The sequence below is a fragment of the Hyla sarda genome, chromosome 3 (genome assembly GCF_029499605.1).
Source record: "Hyla sarda isolate aHylSar1 chromosome 3, aHylSar1.hap1, whole genome shotgun sequence".
Taxonomy (NCBI): Eukaryota; Metazoa; Chordata; class Amphibia; order Anura; family Hylidae; genus Hyla; species Hyla sarda.
Genome location: NC_079191.1, coordinates 409,560,008 through 409,572,292, shown reverse-complemented (window position 1 = coordinate 409,572,292; position 12,285 = coordinate 409,560,008). Strand labels below are relative to the sequence as shown.

At 43.0% G+C, this 12,285-nt stretch overlaps 1 pseudogene; it reads right to left on the bottom strand.

Moving 5' to 3' along the window:
- Positions 1-7,580: 7,580 nt before the first annotated feature.
- LOC130363254 (U2 spliceosomal RNA) lies at positions 7,581-7,739 on the bottom strand (annotated as a pseudogene).
- Between the last annotated feature and the right edge of the window lie 4,546 nt (positions 7,740-12,285).

Genomic DNA, 12,285 nt, shown 5'->3' with positions numbered 1-12,285 from the left:
TGGAGACCATCACCGGAGCACACGGGGCACCGTAAACCGTAAACACTAACATGCTGGTGTTGCCCCATACTTTTAATTTTCACAAGCGGTAAAAGGAAAAAAAAAAAAAAAAATTTGTAACGCAATTTCTCTCAAGTACAGAAATACCACATATGTGGGCGTAAAGTGCTCTGTGGGAGCACTCAATGGCTCAGAAGTGAATGTACATTTGAGGTCTAAATTGATTATTTGCACAGGGGTGGCTGACTTTACAGCGGTCCTAACATAAATGCAAAACAGTAAATACCCAGATGTGACCCCATTTTGGAAACTACACCCCTCACAGAATGTAACAAGGGATAGTAGCCTTAACACCCCACAGGTGTTCGACACATTTTCGTTAAATAGTTCTTTCTTCAGGCTTTATTTCATGCCGATGATAATACTCACATACATGGGGGATACAGAAGGGAAGAGCAGGGGGGCACAGTGGCAACAAGCTCCGTTTCGCACACTTAAGTGCTTCGTCCGGCCATATAACCATTACTCGGAACTACTCTGCAATTATACAGGTGTGTAAAAACAGGATTAACCAATCCTTTCCATTTTCACCTTCACACGTGACATTTAACCTATTAGGTGAATGCAACCTAGAATGTCAAAAGCATACTGCTAAATCTGTCTGGTCATTTAACCCTATAGGGCTTGTAGCGTTGGATCGAATTATCCAATGTGTTTCCCTTTTCAACAGTGTAGTGTTTGAATTCTCGCCTGCGATCGGTTCTACAACTTCGAGACCTGCAAACCGTAGGACTTCAGGGTTCTTGTCGTGCGCTTGCTCTACATGTGACATTAAACGGGGGCTTCCTTGTCGCCCCGTTCGGATGGAGTAGAAATGCTCCCTAATCCGAACGAAAAGACATCGCTTTGTTTTGCCAATGTAGAAGAAACCGCACGGACAGAACAGGGCATACACTACCCTTTTTGACCGACAGGTAATTAAATCAAAAACTGTTTGGGAAATGGCTCCTATTCTGAGACACTTTATTGCTATAATATAGCTACAGAAATTGCAACTTCTGCAGCAATAATTTCCTTGTGGCATATACTCGTTCAACCATGTTTTCTTTTTATGTTTAATTTGTTCTCTTTTTTTGATGCTGTCTCCTGTTGTCTTATTTCTTGTATACGTGATCATGGGTTTTCTAGCTGCTATTTCTTTTACATCTTCATCGGCTTCGACAACATACCAATTTTTTCGAATCGCTCTTTCTATTGCCTGGTTCATCGGTGTGTTGTCGAAGACGAATGTGAATCTTTTTTCTTTCTTCGGAGTACACTCTACTCCACTCTACTCCACTCTACTCCACTTCGACAGCTCACATAAATACACAGTTAAAAAAGGCATACCATATGGACAATTCATTAGATTAAAGCGTAATAATTCCTTGGAAGAAACATATCAAGTCCAGGCAAACGAATTAGAAGAAAGGCTAAGAGAGAGCATACCCAAAAGCACTTATCAGAGAGAGTAGAAAAAGAGTGGATATGAAAAATAGACAAGATCTTATTGATAAAAATGTTCTCTGAAAAAGGATTCACATTCGTCTTCGACAACACACCGATGAACCAGGCAATAGAAAGAGCGATTCGAAAAAATTGGTATGTTGTCGAAGCCGATGAAGATGTAAAAGAAATAGCAGCTAGAAAACCCATGATCACGTATACAAGAAATAAGACAACAGGAGACAGCATCAAAAAAAGAGAACAAATTAAACATAAAAAGAAAACATGGTTGAACGAGTATATGCCACAAGGAAATTATTGCTGCAGAAGTTGCAATTTCTGTAGCTATATTATAGCAATAAAGTGTCTCAGAATAGGAGCCATTTCCCATACAGTTTCTGATTTAATTACCTGTCGGTCAAAAAGGGTAGTGTATGCCCTGTTCTGTCCGTGCGTTTTTTCTACATTGGCAAAACAAAGCGATGTCTTTTTGTTCGGATTAGGGAGCATTTCTACTCCATCCGAACGGGGCGACAAGGAAGCCCCCGTTTAATGTCACATGTAGAGGAAGCACACGACAAAAACCCTGAAGTCCTACGGTTTGCAGGTCTCGAAATCGTAGAACCGATCGCAAGCGAGAATTCAGACACTACACTGTTGAAAAGGGAAACGCATTGGATAATTCGATCCAACGCTACAGGCCCTATAGGGTTAAATTACCGGACAGATTTAGCAGTATGCTTTTGACATTCTAGGTTGCATTCACCTAATAGGTTAAATGTCACGTGTGAAGGGGAAAATGGAAAGGATTGGTTAATCCTGTTTTTACACACCTGTATAATTGCAGAGTAGTTCCGAGTAATGGTTAGATGGCCGGACAAAGCACTTAAGTGTGCGAAACGGAGCTTGTTGCCACTGTACCCCCTGCTCTTCCCTTCTGTATCCCCCATGTATGTGATTATTATCATCGGCATGAAATAGAGCCTGAAGAAAGAACTATTTGGTGAGTGACTGGCTGTTCTATTTTCTTCAGATTTTGATGTGAACTTGCTATACATTCCTTAAGCCAGAGCACCACCAACACAACACTAGCAAGTACCAATACCAGCTGCTTAAGTGGACAGCCGCAGTGCCGAACGGACTACTATCTCTTTATATTCCAAATTTTCGTTAAAGTTGGATGGGAAAATAAAAAAATAAAAAAATTTCACTAAAATGCTGGTGTTACTCTACATTTTTCATTTTCACAAGGGAGAATAGGAAAAAAAGCCCCCCAAAATTGGTAACCCCATTTCTTCTGAGTAAGAAAATACCCCATATGTGGATGTAAAGTGCTCTGCGGGCGAACTACAATGCTCAGAAGAGAAGGAGCAACATTGGGCTTTTGGCAAGAGAAGGTGTCTGAAATTGAAGGCCATGTGTGTTTACAAAGCCCCCATAGTGCCAGAACAGTGGACCCCCCCAAATGTGACCCCATTTTGCAAACTACACACCAGTGGGTGTAAATGTTCACTGCACCCCTTATTAAATTCTGTGAGGGGTGTAGTTTCCAAAATTGGGTCACATGTGTGGGGGGGTCCACTGTTCTGGCACCATGGGGGGCTTTGTAAAGACACATGGCCCCCGACTTCTATTCCAACCAAATTCTCTCACCAAAAGCCCAATGGAACTCCACCTCTTCTGAGCATTGTAGTTCGCCCACAGAGCACTTTACATCCACATATGGGGTATTACCATACTTTTTCATTTTCAAGTCCAACTTTAGGGTCACTGTACGCCTTGTTATGTTCCTTGAGGGGTGTAGTTTACAAAATAGTATGCCATGTTTTTTTGTTTTTTTTTTGCTGTTCTGGCACCATAGGGGCTTCCTAAATGTGACATGCCCCCCAAAAGCAATTTCAGCAAAATTTGCTTTCCAAAAGCCAAATGTGACTTCTTCTCTTCTGAGCATTGTAGTGCGCCAGCAGAGCACTTGACGTCCACACATGGGGTATTTCCATACTCAAGAGATGGGGTTACAAATTTTGAGGGGCATTTTCTCCTATAACACCTTGTAAAAATGTAAAATTTGGGGGAAAACCAGCATTTTAGTTAAAAAATAAATAAATTAATTTACACATCCGACTTTAACGAAAAGTCGTCAAACACCTGTAGGGAGTTAACGCTCAGCAAACCCCCTTTTTACGTTCCTTGGGGGGTGTAGTTTCCTAAATAGTATGCCATGTTCAGAGTTTTCTGCTGTTCTGGCACCATAGGGGCTTCCTAAATGTGACATCCCCCCCAAAAACCATTTCAGAAAAACTCACACTCCAAAATCCCATTGTAACTCCTTCCCTTCTGAGCCTTGTAGTGCACCCACAGAGCACTTGACATCCACATATGAGGTATTTGCTTACTCGAGAGAAATTGGGTTACAAATTTTGGGGGGCTTTTTCTCCTTTTACCACTTGTAAAATTTCAAAAACTTGGTCTACAAGAACATGCGAGTGTAAAAAATGTAGTTTTTTAATTTTCTCCTTTACCTTGCTGCTATTCCTGTGAAACACCTAAAGGGTTAACGCACTTTCTGAATGTCATTTTGAATACTTTGGGAGGGTACAGTTTTTATAATGGGGTCATTTGTGGGGTATTTCTAATAATAAGACCCCTCAAATTCACTTCAAAACTGAACTGGTCCCTGAAAAATTCAGATTTTAAAAATTTTGTGGAAAATTTGGGGATTTTTCACCAAGAAATGATGCAAGTAACGTTGAAAATTTACCACTGTGTTAAAGTAGAATATGTCACGAAAAACAATCTCGGAATCATAATAATTGGTAAAAGCATTCCAGAGTTATTAATGCATAAAGTGACAGTGGTCAGAATTGCAAAAAAGGGCTGAGTCCTTAGGGTGAAAAAGGGCTCAGTCCTTAAGGGGTTAAATATGAACAAAGTGATCTGATTGGTAGCTATGGGCAGCTGGTCAGCTTTTCCTCTGCATAGGCTTTGATAAATCTCCCTCAGAGTCACTACTAGTACTTTTTAATGCATCATGTTCATAACTCTTCTTTTACTGACACAAAGCTGTCATAGAAAACATTCTCCTGCAAAGGCTAATTTCATGGAGACAACCAGCAATCCCATAAATCATTACCTTTCCCTCTGGGACAGAAGGCTCCTACAAGGGTCTGAGATCAGTGTCTGCTGAAGTTTAGGGGAACCAACTTGCTTCCAGCATCAACCTGGTGTGGTAATGGGGTGTGATGAGGGCAGATGTTGTTACCCTAGGGCAGATGGCATTAACCCCTTGTATTCGTGATGCCAGGGCGTGGTTTAGCCTAAAACCACTCAAAGGTATACCGCTGGATCCTGGGCTCGGCACGGGGGCAATAAAGACTCCGATGCCAAGTTACGGACAACGGTAGCTTTACTGAGGGTAGACAGTTGGTAAAGTCTATACAGTTCAGCCAGGGCCCATAAGATGACCAGTGACGCAGAAACCTTAACTCCTTAACGACCAAGGACATATATTTACGTCCTGCGCCAGCTCCCGCGATATGCCGCGGGGTCACGCGGCTAATACAGGACATCACCGATCGCGGTGATGCCCTGTATTAACCCTATGTTTCTATAAAAAGAAAAACTACCACAAGAGGACATAGTTTTAAATTAGAGGGGCAAAGGTTTAAAAGTAATATCAGGAAGTATTACTTTACTGAGAGAGTAGTGGATGCATGGAATAGCCTTCCTGCAGAAGTGGTCGCTGCAAATACAGTGAAGGAGTTTAAACATGCATGGGATAAGCATAAGGCTATCCTTCATATAAGATAGGACCAGGGACTATTGATAGTATTCAGATTATTGGGCAGACTAGATGGGCCAAATGGTTCTTATCTGCCGACACATTCTATGTTTCTATGTTTCAGACGCGGCAATCAAAGCTGACCGCTGCGTCTGAAGCAAAAGTGAAACTATCCCGGCTGCTCAGTCGGGCTGTTCGGGACCGCCGCGGTGAAATCGCGGTGTCCCGAACAGCTTACAGAACACCGGGAGGGACCCTACCTGCCTCCTCGGTGTCCAATCGGTGAATGACTGCTCTGTGCCTGAGATCCAGGCAGGAGCAGTCAAGCGCCGATAACACTGATCACAGGCTTGTTAATACACGCCTGTGATCTGTGTAAAAGATCAGTGTGTGCAGTGTTATAGGTCCCTATGGGACCTATAACACTGCAAAAAAAAAGTTTAAAAAAAAGTGTTAATAAAGGTCATTTAACCCCTTCCCTAATAAAAGTTTGAATCACCCCCCTTTCCCATAAAAAAAAAAAAGAAAACAGTGTAAATAAAAATAAAAATAAACATGTGTGGTATCGCCCCATATGTAAATGTCCGAACTATAAAAATATATCGTTAATTAAACCGCACGGTCAATGGCGTACGCGCCAAAAAATTCCAAAGTCCAAAAAAGCGTATTTTAGGTCACCTTTTATGCCATTAAATAATTAATAAAAAGTGATCAAAAAGTCTGATCAAAACAAAAATGGTACCAATAAAAACTTCAGATCACGGCACAAAAAATGAGTTTCCATACTGCCCTGTAAGTGGACAAATAAAAAAGTTATAGGGGTCAGAAGATTACATTTTTAAACGTATACATTTTCCTGCATGTAGTTATGATTTTTTCCAGAAGTACAACAAAATCAAACCTATATAAGTAGGGTATCATTTTAACCGTATGGACCTACAGAATAATGATAAGTTGTCATTTTTACCGGAATATGCACTGCGTAGAAACGGAAGCCCCCAAAATTTACAAAATGGCGTTTTTTCTTTGATTTTGTCGCACAATGATTTTTTTTTCCGTTTCGCCGTGGATTTTTGGGTAAAATGACTATTGTCACTGCAAAGTAGAATTGGTGACGCAAAAAACAAAGCCATAATATGGATTTTAGGTGGAAAATTGAAAGGGTTATGATTTTTAAAAGGTAAGGAGGAAAAAACGAAAATGCAAAAACTGAAAAACCCTGAGTCCTTAAGGGATTAAGAGCTTGCTTAAACTTGTAGTAGAACTGGGCAATTGAATGCAGACCACACTGACTTGACAGATAACAGGGACTGACTTGACTTGACTCATAAAGCTGCGACTTTAGTTACTTGACTTGATGGTGGCTGCAGGACTGGACTTTGAGGTCTCCAACACTCTGGACACACACACTAGACAAGACTGCACTGGACCTCAGCAGAAGAGCAAAGCTCAAAGAGAGAGAAGCTCCACCCAGGGCTTATATGGGGGAGACTAGCAGGGAGCCCATAGGTCACTCTTGGGATCACCTGGTCACTGGTACTTCCTGGGTAACAATCACATGACATAACTCTTAAAGATACAAAACATTTTATAATACAATACACTGCAGAACATATGTACAGGGGGGAAACAGGTGCAACGGGCCCTGGGGACACTGAAGGAGGCTGCCTGACAGGACAGCAAGGGCACGGGGCAAGATCTCCCATACTGGACCACCACACTGGGCTTTCCCAATTGTCAGACAGAGAGCCAAACTGGTTGGCATCCCTTGAAGAGGAACCCAGGGTTGCAGAGAGACGAGGAACCTAATAGCCACACACACCTCCCCTAGACCGCGAGGAGGGCCACAGCCTGATCAATCCAGGTAGACAAGCAACATATGAACAAATGGCACAGTGACAATAAAAAGAATAAATAAAGAGCTGTATACTGTGCCCACAGCCGGGACATCTGTCCGGATCTATAACAATTTCCTCTGAGACCAGAGGCCAGAAAACAAACAGGGAGTGTCAAGGAGGGTGAACGTGAGATACTGTAGATACTGGATTTTCCAGCACCCAGTGAGTTCTGGCACCTCAGGGTCACCACTCTATGGTGGCACAGAACCTTGACTCCTACTCTACTCAGGCCTTGAGGCAAGATCTGGAGGGCCAGGTCACTTCAGGGCAGCCATCAGGTCGACTCCTGAACCAGAGTGAGTGAGTATGTATTCTGTCTCAGTGGCTTCAATAACAACCACTGATAAGAACAGATACTTCCATACATTAATTGGGCCACTTCTTTGAATATTGTCGATTATGCATACACTTAAGACATATTGTAGGGCGCCTGAGCATCCGTTGTTCTGCCTTATGTAGACATCTGCTTCGGTATTATGTTTATAAGAAAAATTTTCAATAAAAAATGTATTCTGAAAAAAAAAAAAAAGAACAGATACTACACTTGATCTTAGCCAAAAGGCCGATATTGAGGGAAAGAAGGATTAGGTGCGTTGAATTTTAACATCTCATCCTTGATTGCCCTGGAGTAGGCCCATGAGGGTAAGCGTCATCATAACAACATGTGGAGACCTATAGGCCATTCATGCTCCACTGGGAATTCTGGGAAAAAGGATATGTAAATCAGATCTCTGACTTCACCTTTTGAAGATAACTTTACCATCAGGTCAGTGTTTGACTCCAATAAGAAGCCTTAGAACCTGCACGCGGCTCTGTACTAACAAGAGGAAACAACCCTGAAACAGCCGCTGTCTACAGATCGGTAACCTCTTGTGGTGTTTCGGTACAGTACATGGCCCTATACCCTCCCTAAGTCCCCTCAGGAAGAGTCCCTGCAGTCCATAGGGCTCTCCTGCAGGGTTCACCGCTTTGCTCACCTTCTATTGTCTCATATAAATGCATTGTATATATTGTGTATGCATTGTCAATATCTATAAAGTTTGTACAAATGTGTACAGAAGTGTTAGTCATGTGAAGTGGTAGAGCAACGGTCGGCACTATCTGAAAAGTGGTGGTGCACGAGGAAAAGAGTATTGTAATATAAAAACGGAGGTCCCAGCACTCACCGATGCAAGCAAATGGTATTTATTGTATATCCTAGTCACAGGACACGTTTCGGCACTCAGCAGAGGAAGGCTAAGTGCCGAAACGCGTCCTGTGACTAGGATATACAATAAATACCATTTGCTTGCATCGGTGAGTGCTGGGACCTCCGTTTTTATAATAGTCATGTGAAGCACTGTCATGTGACATATCCAGAGTTCCTTGGTACAGGACCCACAGGCTTTGCAACCAATAGGCTTTAGTCCAGCCATCTAGTATATAAGGGGCTGTAGTCTCTAAACTTGCTCTCTTATCTCCTGGATTTCAGCCAAGCACAATACCTGTACTATCTAAATTAATCTCATCTGGGCCAATGCCTAAAGAACTTGCAGCCACTTCAAAACGTGAGTTATCAAGCTCTATCTACAATTCTAGTGACTACTACTCAACTCAAGAATATTATTAGTAGCACAGTGGCCTGCATAGATATTCTCAATACTACAAGTCCCAGCAAGCCTGCGAGGTATCCTGCATCCCGGTTGCCTCTAGAGAAACTGCATAACTGTAAAGACTGTGTCTTAAGAATTTCAATTAAAAGTTCTAGTTCTTGCATAATTCCTGCTGTGGACATTTCTTTATTGAAAACCATTTTGGGTTGGTTGACGGCAGTTACCATACCGGAATAACCACATCCTGGCGTCACGAACTTTAAGGGGTTAACGACATCTTGTCCCCACATGGTTAATACCATCAGAAACTGCTACACTATTGCAACACCCCAGCTCACCACACTCTCCTTCTGGGGAATTTTCTAGTTTGGCTTATGTTCGAAGCCCCAAGAGTTAATGCATACAACATCCCCGCTTACCCTCAGGCAGCCGGACACATTGTCATTCCAGGTGTTTGTGCCTGGCTTAGCAAAGTTTAAAGGACATCTGTAGTGGTATATAACTTATCCCCTATCCGGAGGATAGGGTATAAGTTATAGATTTTTTTTTTGGGGGGGGGGGGCGAGCGCTCAGTCTGCAGGAAATGCAGTGTCATCCCCAACAGAAAGCTTCGGCAGACACACCCCCTCGATGTATCTCTATGGGGTACAGTGGTCCCTCAAGTTACAATATTAATTGGTTCCAGGACGACCATTGTGTGTTGAAACCATTGTATGTTGAGACCAGAACTCTATGGAAACCTGGTAATTGGTTCTGAAGCCACCAAAATGTCATCCAAAAATAGGAAAAAGTGAGGATTAAAGAAAAATAAGTAGATAACTAATATAGATATAGCAAATCCTTACATATAAAAGTAATAAAGATCTGCTGGGAGCTGTAACTCTTTTTATTATAAAAATGAAAATCTGATACAAAACATAAAACAAAAACAAGCTCAACCAGCTATAACAAACATAACATAAATAAAATTACAAAAACAAAATCTGCCTAACCGGCCAGCCCAAATTTACTAAAATATACTTTTACTTTTTTCCTCATACCAAAAGACAAATAACAAACACAAACACTCATTCAAAAAAAAAAAGAACATAAAAATAGCCCAACTTGGCTTAAAAAAAAAAAAAAAATTTATAAAACATAAAATAAAGCACGACTTGGCTATAAAACAAAAGAAAAGGAACATAAAAGTAGCACAACTTGGCTGTAACTCAAAAATTACCCTTACCCAGGGGAAAAAAAAAAAAAAAAAAAAAAAAAAAAAAAAATTATTTTATAATATTTCGGCACAACTTGCTACTAAATAACACTCTGCCTCCCAGCCAGAGATCCACCGGTGAAAGAAGGGCAGGGAAAAACAGCGCGGAGACGCGGCCGGAGAGAGGGCCCAAAGAGCCCAGCCCCACGCACCGCCCCCGCACGGCCGCAAGGCCCGCGAAGCACGCCCAGCACGGCAAGAAGCCGAGGACGGCCAGAGAGGACCCGCGCACGGCCCAGAAACCGGCGAGCGCCGGACCCAAAAAGAGCAAGCCAGAAGCAAAGAAAAGGACAACACCGCCGAAAAGCGAGACCGCGAAGCCGGAGGCGAGGAGAGCAGAGACACCAGAGGGGAGCAGCCCCCCCAAGGAGGAAAAAATTAAATATAAAATTTTATACACAAACATGTATTTAACATGCATATACGCAAGCATACACATACACATACACACATATATATATATATATACATACACATGTATATACACATAAACGCACACATATATATACACATAAACACATATGACACCACTTAACTACTGACCCGACTGCCACTATACACTATATAATATAAAATAATATAAAACAATATAAATACAAAACACAATATATACAAAAATCACTGAAAATACACAAAAATATACTACAGAAAATAACGGAAAGCACCTACACTAAAACTGTCCCCTCACCCACACCACCCCTCCTGTACATGGGTCAGAGTCCATACCGTCCATACCGTTCTCAAAGTCCAGTCCTTCACTGACCCATGTCAGGACCCCAAAACACCACAAAACCACCACCCACAAATACACCCTCCCCACCTAACACTCCTCCCAACCAACTTATATACAAACTTATACATTCTGAACCACCACCCCTTTTAGGCCCAAGTTTGGTTGCCTGTAAGCCCTTCATACCATGTAATTGAAAACAAAACAAAAAGCTAATGTGCACATGCATCAGCCCACCACCAGGGAGAAGGATGGCAGACCTGATACATAAATCATTTTATACTCTTTCCCTAACTCCCCCTACAATTCTCCCTAATTCTATCCCTACAATAAATCTGACCCTGCCCTCGCCCTATCTCTACCCCTATAACAACCTCTAACCTAAATTAAAAGGTACTCTACCCAAAAGGTTTAGTACCTAGGGCACATGAAATGAGAAACCTCTCCACAGGAGAGAAGCCCTACTGGTACCAAGACTGCCATACTCCAAAGACCTGATCTTCCCGAGGTCACCAGTGATGTTCCTACATACCTCCACCTCGGAGAGGATTTTCTGTTGGGTCGACACTAAGCACCGTGCGTTCCACGTGTAGTACCTAACCACTAAACTGACTAAGAATAAAGTGCCCCGATCTCGGCCACCCAGGTTCCTGAATGCCCCATAAGCCCACTCCGGATAGGCAAGGCCGGCAAGTTGACTCCAGCCGATGGAAGCGCCCACCCTGTTATAGACCCCTATGTTAAAGGGACAATGAAGCAGGAAGTGGTCCATGCTTTCCAGCGTGTCCCCGCACTCTTCTCGGGGACATCCCCGGTCATCAGAGTTCCTGCACTTCAGGTTGTCCCTTACATATAGCTTCCCCTGAAAGCAGCGCCAGGCCAAGTCCCAAAACTTCTGGGGGATCCTTTTCATGTTTAAAAGATACAACCCCACCCTCAGATCCCGACCTGGGCAGTCCCTGAGCGCCAGAGGCCTCTGGAAGTGGGTCAACAGAACCCGTTTGTCAAGGAACTGCCTTGACTGGGTCCTGATCTCCCACACTCCCAGACCCCACCGACGTATCGCCTTCAGAGTCGGGGTAGCGTAAGCCGGAAGATATCCATGTGGTGTACGGAGGTCCTTCACTTGCCCTCCTGTCTCCCATTCCTGGAAGAAAGGCCGAAACCACTCCTTGCAGGAGAGTACCCACGGAGGAGCCCTCTCTTTCCAGAGGTTTGCAATGTTGGCTTTCAAGAAGGTGTTCGTTAAGAACACCACGGGGTTTACCATAGATAAACCCCCTAGTCTCCTCGTGCGGTACGTAACCTCCCTCTTGACTAGGTTCAGCCTGTTCCCCCATAACAGTTGGAAAAACAGGCTGTAGACCCTAGTGTAGTAAGCCTCTGGTAAGATACATACACTGCCCAGATAGATAAACAAGGGGAGCAGGTACGATTTGATCAGGTGTACCCTTTCCCTGAGGGTCATAGACCAACCCTTCCACTGGTTCACCCTCTGAGTGGCATCCTGGAGCTTACCATCCCAGTTTTTGGTGGGATAATCA